Source organism: Lissotriton vulgaris, chromosome 2_1, assembly GCF_964263255.1.
Source record: "Lissotriton vulgaris chromosome 2_1, aLisVul1.2, whole genome shotgun sequence".
Taxonomy (NCBI): Eukaryota; Metazoa; Chordata; class Amphibia; order Caudata; family Salamandridae; genus Lissotriton; species Lissotriton vulgaris.
In genome coordinates this window covers 329,099,220-329,122,889 of record NC_141687.1, presented here as the reverse complement: position 1 = coordinate 329,122,889, position 23,670 = coordinate 329,099,220, and the positions used below count along the sequence as shown (strand labels likewise).

Here is a 23,670-nt window from a genome sequence, read left to right as displayed (position 1 = left end):
ACTAAACTCCCCCTGGTAGAGAAAACTCCGTCCCAGGAGTACAGATTAAAGTTCAGGTCTAGTAAGTCAGACAGTTTAATTGTTTAAGTCCCCCCCTGGGTGAAGCGGTTAGACAGGTTCCTGACATGTACAAGATAGACCCACATAGTGAGAGAGATAGACAGGAGACCAAGAAACAGAAATATTGCAAGAATCTCCGAAGACGTTGTATTGTAGTTTTACTTGTCATGTTTTTTCTGAGTCTTACGATTATATGCCTAAGCTATGTGTTACACGTATATTTTCCTATACAAGCACATTCTTCTTTCAATGACACTACAGACCACACCTTTAGTGATCTGCCCCCTCACGAACTTTCTTATCGACTTGCACTGCGTAACAATTCTTTCATCCGTATGTTACATCATTCTCACCAGACCAGCAATGCCACTAATTGCTGGGTATGTGGCCGACTCCCTCCCTACCAGAAAATGACGGGAGCCTTGCCTCTTTTTCCTTACCCGTTTACACATAATGGTTCATGTGGTGCATGGTTTACATTAATGTCCTTGTTAGATAGTAAGTCCAAAGTTTCCCAAGGTAATTGGATATGGGGAGACCTGAATACAGTTATGAATAAGGCATGTTTCCCAGACAAGGAGGGTCTTCCCCAAATGACAGGTACCGATCTAGAAAACGAAGTATATGGATTAGGTAATTTTACACTTAGCCTCATGATTATGAATGTCCAGTCAGAAACTAGTTTAAACTTACCCTCAATATCAGTTTTACCAGTGAAGGGTGACCTATGCGTTAGGAAAAATGGTTCAGTACATCTAGGACACAGCGATTGTAATACAGTTATTGAATTCAGTGATAAAGGCAAGTCTACATTCAAAGCTTCCCGACATTCCTATTTCATTTGTGGCCATACAGCTTATATACGTTTACCTCTAGACTGGGATGGTACTTGTTACATTGCATTCCTACTGCCACCTGTTTTTCTAGCCCCACCTGACTACCATAGAAATTCTCATCTCATTCATGTTAGACCCAAGAGAGATCTCCCGATTGTCGATTACACTGAAACGACATGGGAACAATACACAGATTTCAATAAAGGATTCTTTCCTTATTTAGGAACTGTCTCAAATAGTAAACTGATACGCAAATTGACCAGAACCCTTGAAGCAGTAGTGAATGAAACTACTTTTGCCCTAGGTAACTTAACAGAAGAGCAGTCTGCTATGAGACTTGTCGTTCTTCAAAATCGTCTCGTCCTTGACGTCATCCTGGCGGATAGGGGCGGGGCTTGTAGAGTCATCGGATCCAGTTGTTGCGTTTTCATTCCTAATAACGCACCGTCAGTATATAGAGCCATAACTCGGCTCCACAAGATTGCAAGTCAGATACACCAGAATCCAGGCACCTGGACCTGGTCCGGTTGGCTCTGGAGCGTGATATCAGCCTGGGGATGGAAAGTCCTATCATTCCTTGGAATAATCCTACTCATAGTATTCAGTTGTTGTCTATGTCTACAATGTGGGCCAGCGATTTGCGGCTTGTGCGCCACATCATGTATTCCCCATCCAAGTCCACGTTCTCGTGCCCGAATGAAAAAAGATGAACAAATGATGTTATATGAACAGATAGATGGACTCATGAAGATTGATATATCCTGAAGGGAACGTAGGGGACAAGGAGGGAATGAGGTAATTAAAATTTTTATGGTCAAGTATGTCCCCTAACGTGTACCCCAACGTCTCCATGTACGTGCTTAAAGTACATGTAATTTCCCTCCATGACCGACTATGAAGACGCAAATACATTTGCGTCCAACGTTAACATGTCCTCTTTCAGATCCACCATGAATGGATCGATAATTCAGTTCCTAACCATGCCATGCCAACGTCTTTACATGGTACACTTTTACGTTTTTTCTGGCTCTGCCGAGCTAGGCCCTGATTTCTGTCTCCGAGCCCTTTCTGCTCTCTGCCTCTGAAAGCTGCAGCATGGATGTGTATCCCTGACCTCTGCCTTACTTCCTGCCAAGCGAAGCGGTGCCTGGCTCAACCTGGCCGGCCTGCCAAAACAGTATTTTGCCTTCAAGTTATCTGTTCAGCCTCCTCGAAAATACATTCCTGTCTAGTGATTTAGGTAAACATCTCCCCGGCTGCAGAGCAAAGAGCAAGCCTTCCTGTTTCCATGCAAGTAATTTACAGTTCCCGTTGCCATAGTAGGCCCATGGCCCCGCACGTAGACACGTAGACACATATGCACGCACTAGCATTCAGTATAGAATAGCCTCTGCCCGAGAGACCTTTTACTCCAGATAATACATCCTCCAAACATAAGATACCAGATATGTTATAGGTCCAGGTCGTTCTGACATCCCAGACTTCTGTCTCCTCTACTAGTGTTAAAGTTCTCCCCAGTTACACGTCTATGTCACGTCATGCTAGCTGCGCGCGCATCCGCACTTCCTGCTGACTCTGCAAATTACCTCTGTGCATACACCCACTTATGACACTTTCTGTGACGTCTGCATTACGTTCACATTATACGCCTCCGTGTACGCCTATTACACGCCTTCTTTCACGCCCCTCTGTTACGCACATGTGTTCTTATCTCGTTCTTTTCACCTGTTACGCCTACTGTATTGAATTCAATGATGTTACTTTACTATATACAATGTGTAATGTTAATAAAACGTTGACTGTCCCTTCCCGAACCCTAGTGGTGACGGAACATGATATCCAACCTCGAGGTTTTCATTAAATCCCGTATGACTCAGATACCACGGACTCTGCCTCTCATTTGAATGAGCTGTCTTGTAATGATAATTATACGGAAAAACTGATTAGGTAAATTTATTTACCACAGATTACTTGTTAAGTATTTTATACCATCAACTTGGGCAGGGCGATTTGCCTTTTCTCAAATTCTTCTTTTCTCCAATCATATGTTGCTAACAAATTCCAATCATAACTCAGAAACCTACTGTCTAAAATGTTGAGTTTGTATGTTTTGATGATATTGCCAATCTTTTCATTGATTACTTCTCCTGCATACATGAATGAATGAGCTATGTACAGATCTGGAGCTGCCCTAAGATACAACTATTGACTTTGTTTAGACCAATTGTTGTACATAGTTTTGGTATACTGAGTCCCCCAAATGACCTTTTTGAATATAGAAGACCATCAGATGTGTATGCAGGAAGGTATAGAAAACGTTTGACATACTTTTTTATTGTTTGATCCAGAGCATTTAAAGTTTTAGCTTCTGTTCCGGTCATTTCCAATTTAAATGACAGGTTAGGGATCAAGTACTGACAGAAAATTTCTATTTTCTTCGTGGGTTTAAATGGTAGATTATCACGTTTTTGAGCCCAATTAAAAAGAACCTCATTAATTTTGTTGTTGCTTGTATAGCCAGTGTGTGGATCAAAGTTCAATCTGAGGTATCTCTCACTTTCTCCTGGATTAATGTTTTCAATATTTTGTTTTCAAACTGCCATGGTTTACAGTTGTTAATCAGGATTTTTTCTTTATGGTGACTGATATAAAATCCATGTGCCTTTTTCACATTAAGTTTTAATCCTGTTGTTTTACTGAATTTTTCAATGATTTTCAGATTTGTATTCATTCCTTCCCAGGTGCTGCTGAGTACTGCGATGTCATCGGCAAAGGCGAGAGCGGTGATTTTCTCAATAAGACTATCAGATCCGAATGTGAAGCCCTTGCCGTCTTTCTGAAGATCACAGATCAGAGAATCCATGGCAATGTTAAATAGCAGTGGGGATAAAGAGTCACCTTGTTTAACCCCAGATTTCATTGTTATTTCAGGAGTTGCTTTGTTGTTCTTTTCCTTGAAAAATTTTGTTGAGTCAGTGTAGAAGTCTTTTATTATGTCTCTGATGTATGATTGAACTCTGTGCCTTGTGAGACTTTGTAGAATGTGACCATGGCTGACAGAGTCAAAGGCTTTTGAGAAATCTATGAACACTACTGCTAATGAGTGACTGTTTTTTCGTTCCCCTTTTATGATATTTTGCAGAAGAGTCAGATTCTCGAGACAACCTCTCACTTTCATTAAGCTTTTTTGTCTCGTATTCAATTCAACAAAAAATTAGTCTTTTAATTAGTATTTTTGTGAATAACTTCATGAATGCAGTACCGATGGTAATTGGATGCCAATTACAGATTTTTTTTGTTCACTAATCGGTATATTCTTAGGTATCAATATCGACCGGTTCTTTTTTATACTTTCTGGTACTCGTCTCATCGATAACCAAGTTGATAAAATTCTGGGCAGCAATTTTGGTTGCCTGCTATGCACTTTATTCAAGTCATTCAGACCAATCTTATCAGGCCCACTGCTTTCTTTAAATCTGCGCTATCGAAGGCATTAGCTATTTCAAGCAGTGTAATTTCTTTGCATATATTTCTTATTTCCCATTCATCCGGTATCTGATCAATCGGTATGAATTTAGGGTTTTTCTTGTTTTCTTTTTCCATTATGCCTGTGTAGTATTGGAAAATTTCATCAGCACTGATTTGGCAAGTGGCATCTTCCGCCCGATCAGTGATAATCCTGGCAATTTTCTTTTCGTCTTTTTTAAACATTGCCTGGTATTCTTTATAGCTGCCCTTCGCTTTTGCATAATTTTTCTTGTGTGTCCGATTAAGTCTTCTGTTTTTCTTGTCTTTCTTTGTTATCTTGCTTTCTACTGAGGCATTCTGGTGCTCATCTTGAGCAGAGTTCAGAGGCTCATTATTGAATTTGCTTGCTGGTTCTCTACGATTTGCTGGTACAGGATTTATATCAGCGGTGTTTTCTGAGATATAAGTCACTATCTCATCCATCAGATCCATAGCAGCATTGTGTTGCTCTATGTTTTGGGTGTACTTCTCGACTTCTGTGAGTCTATCCTCCAGCTCATAAAAGTTCTTGATTTTTTGCGCATTTTTGCGATTGATAAAGTCTCTGCGCTTTTCTGTTACTTCCACTGTAACCTCTGGTTCATCGCAAGAGTCATTCTCAGGTACACTTGATGCTTGCAGTACATCTTTTGTAAATGTTTTACTTTAACTCTTCTTTTTTCTGCAATTTGTTATCTGTTTTTATTGTCAAAATGTGGAACCATCAGCGCATTAATATTTCTCTTGTTCTTCTATACTTTTTCCAATTCTGCTAATAGCAGTATTTCATCCTGTGCCCATAATTTTGATGGTTTGCTGCTTGCTAGAGCTGCTAGTCTAGCCTCATTTTGAGCTCCTGGATGCGCATGCTGAGCATGTTGTGAAACTTCAATCTTTGTTCCAAATCTGAGGTCACAGAAGCTGCACAGGAATGGCAGCTCAAAATGCAGCTCTCCTTTTTGAGGTCTTCCTTTACATGATGGCATAATGGCATGCAATATTGTGGTATTCGGCTTCTTTGTCACATTTTGAATAATATGTTTTGAGATAGAAGCCTTCATGCTTGTTGGAGACATGTTTTCTCAATTCTTTGAAAGTTCCCAATATGTCTCCATACAAGTCACATTTATACTGTTTGTTTGGGTATTTCCAATATGTGACCTTTTTTGTGTAGTCACTTTTCTTTGTCATTAATTCTTTGCTGACCTCGTACACATCAGGTAGATTTTCAAAGTTGGTTGTAACAATGTCATTCTTGGATGAGGAGGCCACAAACTCAATGGCTTTACTGAGGTCTACTGTTGTGTCTTCTTCTGCTACGGAGGGTGAACTAAGGTCTATATCGTGATCTGAATCGTTGCTGTTTGTTGCATTGTTTGAAGGGGTGCTGTTTTGTCAAATTCGGTGAGGAGGTTAATGATTTCTGGAAAAGACAGCACCTCCTTACGCCATCTTAATGGGGTTTTATTCTCCAGGAACTACTCCATCTGGAATTGTGTTCATTTGCTACGCCATTTCTCACTATCATGCTTGCCACCATGATAGAACCTTGCTAGGCCTGTCTCTATAGACTTCTCTACACAGAATTTAGTACTAGAGGCAGTTACTGGCGGGACCATTGGAAGGTAAAGCCCACTACAACTCACAATAGGTTTAGAGAGTCATAGTTACTCCCACCTTTTACCCGCGCTTCATTGAATTTCTTCACTTTGACATTCAGAGCACTGGGCAGAAATCACATCGCATCAACACCCACTTCGAGCCTTCGCGATACTTTATTTTAATTAAACAGTCGTGTTCCCCTGGTTTTGTGTACATTTGCTTCGCCATTTCTCACTATCACGCTTGCCGCCATGATAGAACCTTGCTAGGCCTGTCTCTATAGACCTCAATAAGGGACGGTGGTGCACCCGCCGCTAGAAGCGCCGCGGGATCCCACCTCAGCCGGTATACACCGGCCCTCACCTTCATTGCATCACAGGGTTTGGCTCATCCCTCTGACTCGTGCACGTGTTAGACTCCTTGGTCTGTTTTTCAAGACGGGTCGGGTGGGTAACAGACATCGCCGCAGACCCCTGGCGCCCAGAGTGGGCCTCCCCACCCGGAAGCATGATGTAGTCAGGGCACACTGAGCACAGTCTGCCCCAGTCGACAGTCACGCCGGGAGCAGGGGCCCCATCCCCCATTCCCCCCAGCGCGCCTGAGGGGTAGCCGGGAGCGGGTGCCCGGGGGGAGGTCGCAGACACGGCGAAGCTGCTGCCAGGGGTGGCTGTAACACACTACGCCAGAGCAGAGGGCCACCTGTCACCCGAAGCCTTCCCAGTCGACCCGGAGCCAGTCGCGGCACACAGCTGCGGAGGAGAAATACGCCAAGCGGGGGCCGGGTAAAGGCCGGGCTCCAGACCCGAAGCGGGGATCCGGAACTCCCGGGCCACCGATCTTCCCGCTGTGTTGAATCCTCCAGGCGGACTGCATGGACCCCACCCGTTTACCTCTCAATGGTTTCATGCCCTCTTGAACTCTCTCTTCACAGTTCTTTTCAACTTTCCCTTATGGTACTTGTTGGCTATCGGTCTCGCGCCTGTATTTAGCCTTAGATGGAGTTTACCACCCGCTTTGGGCTGCATTCCCAAGCAACCCGACTCCGAGAAGACCCGATTCCGGCACTCCGGGGGCCGCTACCGGCCTAACAACGTCCGCGGGGGGAGCCTCGATCAGAAGGACTTGGGACCCCTCAGTGACGCCGGGGAGTCAGTCTTCTGTACGCCACATTTACCGCGCCCACCGCTGGGCAGGGATTGGGCGCTGGGCTCTTACGTTTTCACTCGCCATTACTGGGGGAATCCTGGTTAGTTTCTTTTCCTCTGCTTAGGAATATGCTTATATTCAGCGGGTCGCCACATCTGATCTAAGGTCGTAGTCGGAAAGCGCTGAAGCGTTAAGAGGGAGCCGGGGAAGGCCAGGTCCCTGCCAGAGCTGGGGCCCAGCAGCATGCGCCGATGTCCCCCGATCAGATCTGGAGGGGGAGGGTTGCCCTCCCTGGGAACCCGGTCGCAGAGGTGGGTGCCTGAGGCGGGTGCACGAGGGCAGCCGGTGGGACACCACAGATACCCACGTGTGGCATGCAGCCAGCGCCCCAGGGCAGACCGGTCGCCAGCCCCCCTTTCCCGCAGAGGCAGGGAAGTGGAGCTAGGCGCGCCGACGACTGCTAGGTGCGTTTGAAGTGTCAATGGATCAATGTGTCCTGCAATTCACATAAATTCTCCCAGCTAGCTGGGTTCTTTATCGACGCGCGAGCCGAGTGATCCACCACCAAGAGTCACAGGCAACGTTCGAAAACGTTTACCCGCCTGAGGGCGCAGGAGGGGCAGGAGGAAGGCGATGCCATCTGTCCACAGCCCGGGTGCCCCGTTCATGGCTTTCCCTCTGGGAATCAGACATAACCGTTGGGAAACGCTTTACCAGACACTCAGCCCAGGAGTGACTGCCATTCGGCTTCCACCCACCGCGGGGGTCGTGCCGGATGAGCGTGGGTTCTGTCCCGGGAGGGCCTGCCGCTGATCCCCTCCCAGGAAAGGGATTCTCCGGTCCTGCGTGCGTCCGTCGGGTCCTCCCCGGTGGAAGAAGCCAGCCGAAGGCCTAGTCCTCACACGAGCACTCCATGCAGCCACAGTCCGCCCGCCGGCCGGGGCGCACCAGGGCAGGGCCGGGCCCTGTGCCTAAGGTGCATGCTTGCAGGAGGCGGCCGAGGGCTTCAGGTTGGCACAGGTTCACCTACCTGGTTACTACTTTTACTTCCTCTAGATAGTCAAATTTCTCGGTGCTCCGCCAGGGCCGTTGCCGACCCTGGCGGGGCCGATGCGAGGACCTCACTAAACCATCCAATCGATAGTAGCGACAGGAGGTGTGTACAAAGGGCAGGGACTTAATCAACACAAGCTTATGACCCGCACTTACTGGGAATTCCTCGTTCATAGGAAATAATTGCAATCCGCAATCCCTATCACGAACGGGGTTCAGCGGGTTACCCGCACCTGTTGGCGAAAGGTAGACACACGCTGATCCGTTCGGTGTAGCGTACGTGCAGCCCAGGACATCTAAGGGCATCACAGACCTTTTATTGCTCGATCTCGTGTGGCTGAACGCCACTTGTCCCTCTGAGAAGTTGGACACTGACTGCTTGGGGTCACGAAATTAGTTATTATGGAGAAGTCTCGTTCGTTATCGGATTTAACCAGACAAATAGCGCCACCAACTAAGAACGGCCATGCACCACCACCCACAGAATTGAGAAGAAAGAGCTATCAATCCATTAATTCTTTCCATGTCCGAGCCTTGTGAGGTTTCCAGTGTTGTCAAATTAAGCCGCAGGCTCTACTTCTGGTGGTGCCCTCCCATCAATTCCTTTACGTTTCCGCTTTGAAACCATACTCCCCCCGGAACCCAAAGACTTTGGTTTTCCATAAGCTGCTCAGTGGGTCATTCGAATAACGCCGCATGGTCAGAACTACGACGGTTTCTGATCGTCTTTGAACCTCCGACTTTTGTTCTTGTAGAAAATATGGAACTATATATCGAGGAGTTACCGCCGACATCAAGGCCAAAAGACATTTGGGAGCCACTGCTGGGCTATTTGAGGACGCAAGATTTACCTTTATCAGACGACGAACAAGTTTGAGCACTATTTCATGAAATTAAATCATATATTGTAACCTAAATGTACCCCGGTCTGTTGTTGCGATGCGATCAAGTAATGTTGTATCAGCAAGCCATGTACAGTTGGTTGTTGTTACTTGTATGTTGACAAATAAGCCAAGAAAGTATTTTAAGTGAGAGGTGTGGAGGAAGCCTTGATAGCAGTTTGTCAGGTACAGATGCTCAACTCAAATTGTGAAATTTTGAAGAGCGAGGTCTTAAATAAATCAAAACTTATATGCAGTCGGCTGAGTCGCACTGCTCCTCTTCTCCAGGCGGCACAGGCTCCCAGAATTCACTGCGGCCGGCCAAACGTCCTCCGCAGTGAAGGGAGTGCACTACCACTCCCTCAGTGCCTTTCATCCCCAGGCTTCACCCCCAAGACTCGGCAGGATTGTAAAGGAAAAATAAAACGAGTGTTTAATATCATTTTATTTTACCTTTCCTGACTTTTTTGTGGGGGGGGGGGGTGGGGTGGGAGGGGGACCGCTGCCCATAAAGCATTTGGGGTAGTGAAAGATTATGGACAATTGTGGAAACCACTGGAATTTGCCCTCAACTGGGGGTTGAACAAAAATGTCCCCTGTATTGCAGCACAGGGGGATGCTTTTCAATTACCCACTGAAATTGGTGTTACTAAATGTGTAGTCCACCAAAATGCCCTTGATGAAGTTACGGGTGGAAATGCTTATGCTGATGGTGCATCCTAACATGCAGACCTTTCACCCCCTCCGGCCACTTAGATGCTCTCTCATCATAAGCACTATGAATTTCCAATGGAGGCCTTAAATATCTCCACTGGAGGGGTGGGGGTGTAACAGCGCCAGAAGAGGTGAAAGCACAAAGAATAAGGGCAGGGCGTAAATTACATGCAGACCACTTATGACACTCCAGGGATAGTCAGATGCTGGTGCTCATACTCCTGCTTCACTGAATGATGCAAGTGAACAAAGGAAGGGTGATTGCTTCTGTCAACTTTGACCGGTCCAAATTTTCATCAGTGGCCCAATAACAGTGCACCACCTATGTCATTTGCCAGGTCCATAACATGGGAAATGTAACCAAACTGATGCAAGCAGGCTATCCCACTTTAGTGGGACCGTTTGGTCAGGAGCCTAACTTTTGACATTATGGCTATACACTGGTAATAATTTGGATGTTTTCTAGATAGACAGAGGCCTAACCATCTGTTAAAGCAGATGCCAATATAGTGACTAAAATAGAGTTTAGAGACTTTAATCCAAGATTCGGCATCGTCCTGAGCATTAACAGAGATAGAGGAACACATTTCCATAACCAGATGTTTCGCGAGATTTATAAAGCTCTCCAAACTGAATAACCTTCACTGCCTTTATCATACGCAATCCACACAGGAGATAGAGAGACACAGCAGAGGCTCAAAACAAAATAGCTAAGATTTGTATGGAGACTGCAAGGGGCAAGACGCCTTATCAACTAAGAACAGACCCACAGGGAGGACTGTTCTAAGCCCACATGACTTCCGCACAGGGAGGCCAGTGAGAGTTCCAACCTCTTCACCAGTGCTTCCCTACAACTGAATATACATTTGGTTGATGAGGATGATGTGTTGAATTACTGTTGTGCTCTAATCAAATGTATTAATGGTTTCCACTCGCAGGTATCTACACTAAGGGTCTCAACTACAGGTCAGAGACTGGATATATTGAAAAGTGCATCAGCAAAAGACCCCTCTACAAATCCAGCAGAAAATACCTTTTCTGGTATTGCTCACCACAAACACTGCAGTGAAATGCCAGGGTCTCCATTACTCGATCCAAGCTTCTCATTGTAAGATACCTTATTGTGTAAATAAAGGGGCATCCTGGGTGCAAGTACTGGCGACCTCTCCCTTAGTAAACTACATACCAAAGGTTATTTGCAACTGTAGCGCAGAGGATATGCAATTACAAAATGAAGAAAATGAGCAGTTGAACCTGTACCACTTCTGAATCTGACCAAGAAGGGCCACCACATACATTCTGGTCCCCCTAGGTGTCAATGGCAGGTCTGTTTTTCCTTGTGATGGGACTAGCCCTTCTGCTATTGTGGGAGTACTGTGAACTGTTTTACTCCAATCAGAATTGTAGAGAATTACATTAACAGGTGCTTTTGACTACTGAAGTTAATGTTGAAGTTATTGTAAATTCTGGATTTGTCGCTCTCGATGCTGTAAACAGTATACTTAGTGCTTTGAGTCAAATGCAATGTAGACGAATGCTGTTATTTCAATGCCCCACTGAAAACTATTGCTTGCCATATGCATGTTTTGTAAGTACTCTTGTACTTGATATGAGTGTTATATATTTATACATGAATATGAACATCTCCATACTAAGTAAGGAAAACTAGATGTAGCCTCAAGGGTCTTATGAAGAATGTGGTTAACTCAGCATTACTTGTACAATGTATCAAGCTGAGGTTATGTATAGGTGCAAGGCCGGGATGTTGGTCTATACAAGATGTCCTTGTAACCGATTATATCATAAATGCCTCGGCTTTGGAAGAGCAGGGTAAAATTATATTTGTCTGTCAGATTATGTTCTTCTTTTTGCATATTACTAATTTCTAGTCCGAGAAATATGTATTTATCTGACACCAAGGTAGCTGTAATATTTATAGCATATGTTACCATGCAAAATTACATATCACATTGCGCACATCATGCAATGTTGGCAGTGCTTTAGGGGAGTTGGGAAATAATGATGGGTGGGTCATGCTGGAAATTTGAGTGAAGTGTTTGGTAGCACCAACCCATTGTAAAAATGTTGTAGTAAATGAAGAAGTGCATAGGCATCCAGATGAGCAGGATCTGCTATCAAGAGGAGAGATGGTAGGAAGAAAGGGGTGTATGGGAGACTGAACCTTAGGCTGCTTCATATATTTTAGGAACAAGGCCAACTGCACCTGCAATTCAACTCACGGGTAGGAGACACCTTCCTGAGGGGTCTCAAGAGGGATGTCAAACAAACTGCACGACTAGTGGGATCCACCATAACTTTAATGCACTCCCCACCCTCATTCACTACACACTCTTATAACTTGCTAACTGCCTAGCACCAAATTACCTGGTTCAGAGCACGCATTTCACCATACTTAAAAGGTACCTAGGCTCCAGGAGGATAGAATGCCTTAATTCTTCACTCTATTGACCTGTCACCAATCAGCACAAATGGTTTTCCTGGACGCTTGCGTTCTACTTGTAGATACCAATCAGTATTAGGAAGAGACAGCGGAGCCTTCTCACCTTGACAGTGGAGCAATGACAGCTGGTTTCTCCTTGAACTTTGGGAATGGGATTCACGTCATTACTTCCACTTGTGCCTTGACACGGCCATCCATCTATTGCCCCATTGTGGAAGATGAGGTTGCAGAAATAAAAGAACCGATGGAGAATAATTCCATGGTTTTTTTAAGATGTACACAACCGTTTCTGGGTATTAAGAAATAGCCAGATAGACTGTTGTTACCACATAGAGAGTGCGAGGCACTGGAGGACTTTTGCCTGGAGCTAAAGGTCCCCTCTGTGCTAGGACATTAATTTGTTTCTTTCCGCCAAGCTGGTACTATGACCTTGTAGTAAATTCATATCACCCACTCTCCATAAAATAAAGTGGCAAAGAGAAGTTAGAGAGGGAAGTAAAGAAGGCAGTAGGGAAGGAAGGGGTAGGCTGGGTTTTAATGTAAAGGCTGTGACCCTCATTTATTTATCACAGAACCACTTTTTAAAGGTAACAGAAGGATATGTCATTGAGCAGTGGTGTAAGACTGCCTACACTACTATGCAGAAGGAAAGATAGTGGGATTCCTTTTTTCTCCCTGGAGATATGGGAGGTGGGGGGTCCTGGTAATTTGAAAATGTTGTATATTCCTCTTATTTTGCATCATACATGTCGTAACAGGCTACCTGGGTTGCAGGACTAAAAGAGCGTTTAAGAAAGAAATCAGAGGACTTCGGAAGAAACAATAGACCATAAGTGGAAGTAGAGGAACAGATGAAATAAAGAGATTTATGTTGATTTATTGCATCTCAGGACAAGATGGGAGAAATTAGGGAAATGTGGAAGCACAGAAAATATGATAGGACCAAAACCAGATTCTGAACCCTGTTACTTAAATAATGGGTTTGATTAAGTTCAAATGGCAGTAAGGGGGAGAAGAGCAACACATATTCTGAAGAAGATCAGGTACTGACACTTCACACCCTTTTCAAGAAATGGCAGGCACTTTTTGTTTTCCTGAAAATCAAGTGCTAGGCCCCAAAGAAACAGAGACACATTTTTTCGGCAATAAGACACATCTTCAATTTTATGCTTTTTTATCTCTAATGTGTGGGTACATTGACAAATGGTTAACTGATCATAAACCTTTATATAAATAGAAGAAAAATATATGTATTGTCAGCCGACTTTTTGTATGCTGTCCAGTGCTGTGGAAAGTCATCGCCTAGCAATGTTTGACAGTAATGAGTCCTGTGACAGATCTGTTGTTTACTGCAATTCTTTTCGATTTAATGTTATAGGCCAATCAATAACAGCTTTGACTTTGATTTATGTGGTCTTTTCATTTGTTTGATGAGACCAATATGTCACAAATATAGACCATGAGAAAGAAAGTCGGAGTATATGATTTACAAAATTATTGAAATGTCGTTGGGGATCCGCCATCACAGGAGACTTGGCTAGCATCAATGATCCAATCTGCCTCACATGAGAGAGTCATTTATAACATTCAAGATCAAACTGAATTGTTTTTACAAGTATGGGACCCTTTCCCACAGGTAAAAGATATATCTGTTGCTCACCTTACTTCTTAGATTACTCCGTTAATTATACTGAATTGATCTTTAAGTACTGATAGTTTAAAGACTTATGACTGTGCTGCAATCTATTCAATTAGTCAACTTTTTAATATTATATTTATACCTACTACTGGTGTGATTCTGTATTCTTTATAATGCATTCCCTTTTAATATTTGAAATCAATTTTTTTAATGAAATATATAACTTATGTTTTCTTAGCTTAACATTCTATCTTTTTCAGTTTTTAATGATTTGTTGTCAAATTTATGGTTTAAATGCTTTAATATTTTATATTCACTATTTAGCATTTAATGATATCTGTATTTCTTTTCTATAATATTTTTTGCCCCTAATTTCCTCCTTTTTTCCGCTATTCTATGGATTTTGATACATTTGCTTTTTTATTTATAATTGTATTCATTATTCTTTCTCTACTATTACGTACTTAAGGATATGCAATGTTATCACATATTTCTTGTACCGTATTTATGAAATGTTAATAAAAACATTATAACACAAACAAAAAAAGAAAATGTTGTTGGGGCATAACAGTGACCAAAGGATATAACGCTGTATTAAAAAAATCCAAATTCCCTCCTAAAAGCAGTCTTTCATTCATACTTTGATCTTACATGGACCAGATGATAAACTCATCTCAAGTCTACCTTAGTACAAATTGTAGCTTAACGAGTTTGGTGTAAAAGAAAGGGGATTAACAGTAACTAATATATTTTCTTGATTGTCACAAAATTTCATGCTCGATAATCTCAACATGTTTGTAGTTCATCACCTTTCTAAGGAATAAAGAAGCGGGGTAAAGCTGGTGGTGACTTAGATGGGCAAATAAATATTTATATAAACAGTCTTAAATATACTGTTTCTTTTTCAGTTAAAGCGAAGACTCAACATGTAGAAATAGAGGCCTTTGGCATCAAATCAATGTAGTAAACAACGGCGGAGTCTCTGCTTTTTTTAATCAAATATATTACGTCATCATAAACGGCAGAGATTATATTCTGGATAAACAATGTGCCTTTCAGAACCGAGAAGTGACTTGCAATGACCCTTGTGACCAGTGTATGAAAGTATTTCCTCAACTAGGGTAACCCCAAAATTCTTTAAAAATGAGATTCCGTGTGTTCTGAAGGAAAGATGGCAGGTCAGTGTGAAACTGGAACAGATATAACGGTTGGTCCATCTACTGCTCTAATCGATGTAACAACCTTTTAGACAGTGTGCTCAATCGCAACTACTTGATCACTTTACCAATCAGCGAACAACCGCATCAATCAGGAAACAGCCCTGTAGCTACTGAACTAACTAAAGCCCTTACATCATTGAACTTTTTCTTTCTCGAAAAAGGAAACAGTCACAAACTGAACCAACATCTTTGGATATTTGTCCTGTGCTTGGAATCTTTGATAATAAGCACAATGTGTGGATTCCACCAGACACATAGCTAATTTGATTCCCAATGTTTTATTGACTGGAAGTTTCAAACCAGGTCTTTTTTGGTCTTTTGTGCGCATCGTTGGACAAAATATTTATTAGACCCACTGTAAAAATTTAAATTTTAAATTCTTCCCTCATTCTAACTCTAAAAGTGCTGTATCCACTTTACTGATTAATAGTGCATCACTCAAATAATTCACTTGTGAATCAATCTAAACTATTATGTCCTGGGCTAGCAATAGCACTAACCTTGCAACAGCATTCCTTAACCAGGCCTTGAGAAATCTACTCGCTGTATGGCCTACTCTCCTGTTCTGGAGAGCTGATAAACAACAGCTGTTCTGTTAACTCACAAAGTAAATGCCTTTAAATCTTTTTTTCTTGTCACATTTGCTCTGCATTCAGAGACAGAGGTCAAAAGGCAGTTTGTCTTCCTAAATTTACTTTTCTTTCTCTGACTGTAAAGTTAGAGGAGTTTGTAAAGTGAATTGTGTGACAATCATGCTGTGTAAAGCTTGTGAAATGAAAGGCTGTAAGGTGTCAGTCTTTTTTTAAACACAACATTGAAATAGCTAATAAGTGCACTGTACAAACATTTCAAAAGATATTTTAGTAACTATGAAGGCATATTTTTGTATTTCTGTCACCGAAAAAAAGATTTTTATAGGATGAAAACAAATCAGAACACTTGGTGATGTGAAAATGATAAATATTTTTGTTGAATCCCAATTTACAAACATTGTTTGTAACACTAAATAATTTTATCAGTAAAACTGCATGTTAGTGGGTAAGTTTGTGATCATTTCAATGGAAAATGAGTGGTCTGTAAATGCACACATCATGATTTAGTAATATATTTAATAAAAGTGAGTTTTTAAACATGAACTGAGAACTATTCCTGCCCTCTCCCTTATGATAAAAACTAAGAGGCATGCGTACCCAATATGGGAGCTTGATTCTTATTACATATGGAGTAAATGTTTAATAATAAAAAATAGGTTTTTTTGTACAGCAGACATGCTGAACTCTCATATATGAAGGTGATAATGAAGAAAAAGCAGTTCGATAATATAAAATATTAGCATAGGATCACACAATTTGAGACCTGCTTACGGGTCAAGAATATTACAGTTAGGTTGAGTAGATTTTTCAAGTTACTAGACTAGCAGGTCTAGTAAAAATTTATTGATTTAGGCGGAGAGTCTGCACAACAAATGAACATCTTACTGAGTCAGGAAGACACGAAGGGCCATATTTATAGTTCTGTGAATACGTTCTCCATCACAAATGTGGTGTTTGTCCCATCCACTGCACTACAAGTGCATTATAGCATATATTACCTGTAACACAGTACATGGGATTTCCACCATGTTTTGAAAGAGCATCCTGTCTGCCAACTCTAAATATAACCTTAGGTTTGAATGGCTCCAGTATCTTTCAGGTACTGCTAATAGGATAGACAAAGACGGATAACATTTTAATTGGGCTACAAGAGTGGGCATTGCGATATTCCGACAATTTGAACCAGAATAAGGATACAGGAACCGTAGCGCTATCATTCCCTAAACATGGAAGAGAATGGTGAGGGGGTGTGTACTAATAATCCCAGTATTATAAAGTGGCTGAGTACTGACAGGAATATTTCTGACATCTGACCCGGAAATACGGCAAATCTATTCACATGGGTGACATTTCCCTTTTAGATTCCAACCAATTCTTGCTGCAAGTTCTGTAGCATTCTTCCCATTTCAGGCAACATACATTTTTCCAGCTTCATAACTCCTGTGCAGTAAGTCTACTTGGGCTTGCCACTGTGTGACAAAGTACCTGATCTTACCCGCAGGGTTATAAATAGGCTCTGGAAAGTTAGCTTCTTGTCCCGCTTAGTTCTCATCACCAGTTCCACTACAGATACTTGAGCTTTAAGAAATGTACTGGTGGGAGGCAAATGGGGAAATGAAGCATCTTCCATAGCAGGAGTAAGTTAATCATCCTGAAAATATAGGTCTGTGCCCTCCTTGTACTCAACTCTCACCTTGTGAAAAAACCTTCATTAGCATCCGAATAAATCAAGGTCTGCGCACTGTATTCAGGCAGGTTTTCTATTGTCTGGCCTCACGCCCCCTTGAACGCCCATAAAGGGTCTGTACCTGCTGTTAAGAAGTGCAGTGTTTGTTTCACGGCTGTGGGGGTCAGTATTGCATTAGGCCAATAACGCTCTGGGGACAGAGTCTGTAGCCTTTCATTTAAGGGACCATTTCAGAGCAGGTTGCCCTTCATAATTTTATCGCATCTGGGCTGTTGGGTCCCAGGCCTTTAGCCTTACTTGTGAGCACTGCTCACCCACATCCCAGCTGACACCCAGCCTTTTCTATTGTGAGCTGTCTCTGGGCCCTTGCTACCCTATATATATCCAGCATGGAGCCCTCCTATGACGATACTTACCAAGAGGAGCATTGGGAAGAGGACCCCTTAGCGGCCCTTCCATGGGGTGATGACTTCTACGATGCGGTGGATGAATTTATTCACAAGGCTGTAGAGCAGGCCATGACTCCTCTTGAGGAGTGATTGTCACGCAAGATAGATCAGTCGTGCGAACGTTTGGCCAGAGCCACGCAGATTCCTTCTGCAGGTACCTCTGCCGGTGCTTCTAACACTGAATCTGAACCCCCTCCGCCCAAGCGGGCTAGAGACACTGGCACGAGTACAGATGCCTTCTCTCACCTTAAGCAGGCTTTTTTGGCCAATTGTGCTCCACCGTTCATCCCCCCTCCAGCGTCATCGCCTTTGCCCTCCACCTCTGCTGGCGGGGACCCCGGGGATCCGGGGGACGCAGCCACCTCTCCTGAACAGTCCCGTCCCTGGTTGCCTTTGAAGCCAGCACCTACTGGTGACACCAGCTTATGTGCGGACATGCTGGACCCGGATAATGTCCTCCACCCGCGCTCCTCGGACTGGGCCCCCTCCAAAAAAGTCGCCCAGTATGTGGCCAGCAGAATCCGTCGCCCTCTTGAACCTACCACTAGGAACTGCCTTAGGGCAAGTGCCCCCACCCGTCCCTAGAAGGGAAAGTTGCTGCCACCCCTGAAATTGACCCCAGGATGGCTACCTTTTTACAAAAGATTGTCAAGGACCCCAAGTAGGGTATTGACAGGTCCTGGCGTGCCTGTCAAATAACTTATTAGACGTCTTGGGGCCTGCCACCAAAATTTTGGATATGGCAGAAGAAGCGAAGGTGTCGGGCTCCCTCATTTCCACGGACCACCTCTCCTCATGGGCTCAAAGGGTGGTGATATTCCTGGGGAACGCATCTAGCGGACACCTAGGCGGGCCCAGTGGCCCAAGGGGGCCTTTTTGGTGAGCCCTTTATCAAGGAGCTCGGTGAATACTTTTACCTCCTTGGACAGGGCGCAAATGTCCATTCGACATGTTTTTCATCCTCTGGTTTTCCGGGGGGCCAGACAAGGTAGGGCCCCTCGTCCGGCCGACCAAATCGGACCAGAGGGCAAGGCTCCAACCACGGACAATACCAAGATCAAGCCAGTTTTGGAAATTTCTATCCTACCCGGGGACGACGTGGCAAGTACCGTGGTGGCAAAGGAGGAGGCGGCTCCAATTCCTCTGGTGAGTGTTCTCCCTTTTTCCCTTATAAAAGTGGGGGGCCGCCTGGTGCATTTTTTCCCAATGTGGACTTCTGTCACCAGAGACGCTTGGGTTCTGCATACTGTACAGGGCTTTCATATAGAGTTTCTGGGAACTCCTTTGCAGGTAACTCCTCCCCGCCCACTTTGTTTTTCCGAGGCAGAAGCTGCTTTGATCGATCAATAGGTCCAGGCCCTTCTCTTCAAGGTGGCGATTGTGGAAACGTGGCCTCACCCCAGGGGTTTCCGCAGCAACCTCTTCTTGGTGGACAAGGTGGACGGAGGTCAACGTCCGGTAATAAACTTGACGGAGTTCAACGAGTGGCTGGTGTACCGCCACTTCAAGCAGGAGGGGATCCACCTCCTTTGGGACATTCTCAGGTCGGGCGACTGGATGGCACGCCTCGACCTCAAGGACGCTTACCTGGCCATTCTCATTTTTCCTCCCCGTCGCCGGTTCCTTCAGTTTCCTTAGTGAGGGAAGTTCTACGAGTTCACCACTCTGCCTTTCGGCCTGTCCTCCGCTCCCTGGTGTTTCACCAAGGTTCTGCGGCCAGTTGTGGAGCGCCTTCGAGCGTCAGGCATACAGCTTATCGTTTACCTCAATGACATCCTATTGATGGCGCAGGATCCCAGGACCCACTCGCGGCAGCTGCAGACAGCAGTCGACCTTCAGTACGGGTTCGTGATAAACGAGTCCAAGTCCACTCTGTCCCCCTCCCAGAAAATAATTTTCTTGGGTTTCTTAACAGTCTCCGTGGAGTCTACTCTCAGTCTCCCTTCTCGCAAGACACGAAAATTCGCCACGAGATCCGGAGAGCGTTATCCATGGCTCAGATTTCTCTCTGACAGTTGGCGCAGATTGTGGGCCTCCTGTCGGCCTCTATCCAGGCGATTTTAACCGCCCGCTCCACTACAGGGCGTTGCAGCGCCTCAAAGCAGCACATCTTTGCAAAGGCCACCCTTATTCCTTTGAGGTGAGTCTAACGGAGGAGACCAGAGAGGAGCTTCAGTGATGGCTCTCCAACATGGAGGCGTGGAATGGTCACGCCATCTTCGGATCTGCTCCAGATATCGTTATCGAATCAGACGCGAGCAGACCTGGGTGGGGCGCGACTTGCGGCGCCTTCACAACAGGGGGTGTGTGGTCTACCGCAGAACAACAGTTACACATCAACTGTTTGGAACTTTTAGCTGGATCGTTCGTGATCAAATGCTGGACCAAGGACTCGGTGCAGTCCTGTGTTCTTCTCAAGATGGACAATGTCTCCGTGGTCCGGTATAGCAATCATTTAGGAGGCACGCGATCAAGAGCCCTCTTGGATCTAGCGGCGAACTTTTAGCAATACTGCCTGGACCATCACATATCCTTCACGGCGGAGTACCTTCCCTGCCAGGACAACCAAGTGGCGGATTTCCACTCCAGTCACTTTCACGACCTAAGCCTCTGGAAGCTGCACCCAGGAGTCTTTGCGGATCTCCAGAGTCTCTGGGGTCCTTTTTTGGTGGACCTCTATGCCTCTCGCTTGGATCACCAGCTTCCCAGGTTTTGCAGTTGGAGGCCGGATCCTCTGGCGGAACAGACGGATGTGTTCCTGCAGAATTGGCTTGTGGAAGCGGGTTACGCCTTTCCCCCAGTTGCAATGATAACTCGGGTGTCAGCCCAGGTTCGTCGCCAGACAGCGACCGTGGTGCGCATCTCGCCGATCTGGAGGTCTCAAGTTTGGTTTCCAGTTCTTCTGGAACTTTCCTGGGATTTTCCAATCCCCCCCCCCCCCCCCCCCTCTTTCCGGCTCTTCTTCTCAATCCAGAGGGCCGTCCTCACTCACTGATAGAGCAGGGTTATCTGGCTCTCATGGCGTGGAGGATTACAGGGGACGATGGGCGGTCCCGGGCCTTTCGGGAGCGGCTGAAACGTTCTTGTCCAAGGCCTGGACTGACAGCACCCTCAAACGGTATCGATCCACTTGGAGACAGTGGTGTCGTTGGGTGTCTGCGACGGGGTTTCAATCCCATTGGAACAGATGTGACCAATATTTCAAACTTTTTGGCATCCTTGGCTGAGGATGGTCTTGCTTATTGGACCGTCAATACTTTTAGGTCGGCCATTTCTGTGGGACATGTTTTGTTATATGGTACCCCTGTTGGGGAACATCCTTTGGTTTGCCGCCTCCTTCAAGGTATACGGCTCTCACTCCCCCCCAGAACCTTGTTACTCTCAGCTGTGGGATGTTAATAGAGTTTTGAATCTCTTTCAGTCCTGGCAACCAAATAGGTTCCTTTCCAGGAAAGAGTTATCAGCGAACCTAGCCATGCTGCTCTGCCTTATCTCCTGCAGAAGGGTATCCGATGTTAGGGCCCTGGATGTTTCTGGAAGGATTTTTTCTCCCACAGGTGTCACGTTTACTATATGTCGACGCACCAAGTGTGGGACAACGTCAATCTCCTACCCTGCTTTTCTGGACTCTCCAAAGCTGTGTGTAGTGTCCTGCCTTAAAGCTTATGAAGAAATGACTGAGGAGTTGAGACCTCTTGGGTAACGCCAGTTGCTCATTGCACTCAAAAAACCTCATAAGGCAGTGTTCTCCCCCACTATTGCCCACTGGGTCCGTTGGATTATGCAGGAAGCGGGGCTCATTCTACAATAGGGGCTATGGCCTCCAAAGCTTTTACCCTGGGAGCTCGTCTTGAAGACATCCTCAATGCAGCGGACTGGTTGTCAGACTCTACCTTTAAGCGGTTTTACTTCAAACCGGTTGTTAACATGGATCAACTGGTTGTAAGCAAGCTTTAAACGAGCATAATCCTCGCCTCCGGTCCTGACATAGAATGAAAAATTTCTTAGCTAGCGTAACGGAAAGTTTCAATTCTATTAAGTACTCGGAGGTGAGGATTATCCCACCCAGAGTACAGCTTTGTTGTCGCCTTCCCTCCCTCGTACTAGGGTAAGTAAGGTGTTTCAAGTTAAGGTTATACTATGTTCATGTGTCTGTTGGGATCATGTTCATGCTTGCCGATTTCTTTCTTTAGGTTAACCCTTAGCCACTCTAATTGTTTACACCTTCTCTTAATTTTCCAGGGGATTCCACTAAACAAGATGCATGTTGTTGAATTATTGGCTGACCGAGTGACGGAAGAGGAAGCATGAACGTGGACAGAGGACTATCAGCACCCTGGGGACTCCTGATTGGTGCTCTGCATGGGACAGTCTATATGTGGACACTCTATTGTTTTTTGTTGCCTATTCCCTTTGATTCATGGGAATAGTAGTTGTTTGACTTCTAAGTGGCTGCTGTTAAATAAAGTGAAGAAAGAAAAGCATAATCCTCGCCTCCGAGTCCTTAATAGAATTGAAACTTTCCGTTACGCTAGCTAGGAAATGTTTCATTATCCTTTCATGAAGGAAGATTCAATTAGAGTCTCGTACTGTTTAGCTTGCAAATAAGAAGTGAAACATCAGCCCTCCAAAGAGAAAAGGATATATGGCCAGTTATTGGCAACTTTGTATGTCTCAGAGTGCAATCTTTGGGGGGGGGGAAATTACGTTTCTGAAGTTTGGACAAACAGGTTTTGAATAATTATCACACTTGCCTGCCACCCTAGTTGCTTCGGTGGTCATCTGAAACAGGAGTAATTTGGAGAAACCTCAATCTGTAAAACATATGATACCACCTACATAAAGAGTCCTTTCCCACTAATCATGGGCTGGCGATTTTGGACACAGCAGGGCACAGTTCTTGCCCCTTTTTATCTCCTCCTTACTTCACTTGTACGCTTTGGCCACTGCTGATGTTCCACAACTCCAAGAACTTGGACTCTCCATTCATGAGGAGAAACCTAAACAAGAATGAACCAGCGCAAAATCTTTCTCCCATTTTCTACTTTGCTTGTGGATGTAAACATTCTCTGGGAATGCATGCTTTTAATTTCGAAATCTATTTTCTCCAGATGTGTGTTCTAAATTAAAGACCTGTTTCAGCTCATGAAATTTTGGTTCACTGGCAGATCACAGATACATCTTATGCAGACCTTGTAAAATGCTCTGGATACCCTCGAGTCAAGTTCACCCTATATAAAACTCAACAAAAAAAAACAAATACATTGTGGTTCAATCCTAGTGCAAATGTAGGTTACTAGGACTTTAACACTGTCTCACTGCCATTACCGTTCTAACTATCCATATCAATGACTTTGAGAGAATACGCCTAAAGTTTTAGGGATAGGGAGAAGCTTTGCTGCCTGGTCTGATTATATCCCAGTCCACAAATGAACTAAACCTGCCTGTGTGAAACAAGGTGGGCACCTCTGCTTGCACGTGGGCAGATAACCACAACAGTATACCCTACCACCACATTTACAGGCTACTGTGTGTATGCAGTGCCTCCTGCCGCTACTAAAGGCCCTTTTGGTGCAGGGCTGAGACTCTTTCATGTGGCAGTGGCAGTGGGTTCTCACTGTCACAGGCCAAGGTGCAAACGCTCTGTGGATTATTAGAGCGCTCTGGTATTACTCATTACTGTCGGTCTGCCAAATTTCAGACAACCACTCTCACACAGCAATAAGTTGGCAGAGCAGTGAAAAGGCGGAGAGTTATTTTTGTTTCTATGCATTACAGATTCCCACTATAAACTTCAACAATGTAAATAATTCATAATACAG

The 23,670-nt window shown here is 44.5% G+C and overlaps 1 protein-coding gene and 2 pseudogenes across 1 annotated transcript in view; all 3 read right to left on the bottom strand.

Annotated features, from left to right (window-relative positions):
• ZSWIM7 (zinc finger SWIM-type containing 7) overlaps window positions 1–23,670 on the bottom strand; it is a 631,194-nt gene that overhangs the window by 314,916 nt on the left and 292,608 nt on the right. The gene's annotated exons all lie outside the window — the stretch shown is intronic.
• LOC147730282 (5.8S ribosomal RNA) lies at window positions 7,569–7,724 on the bottom strand (annotated as a pseudogene).
• On the bottom strand, window positions 8,161–9,222 carry LOC147730281 (18S ribosomal RNA; annotated as a pseudogene).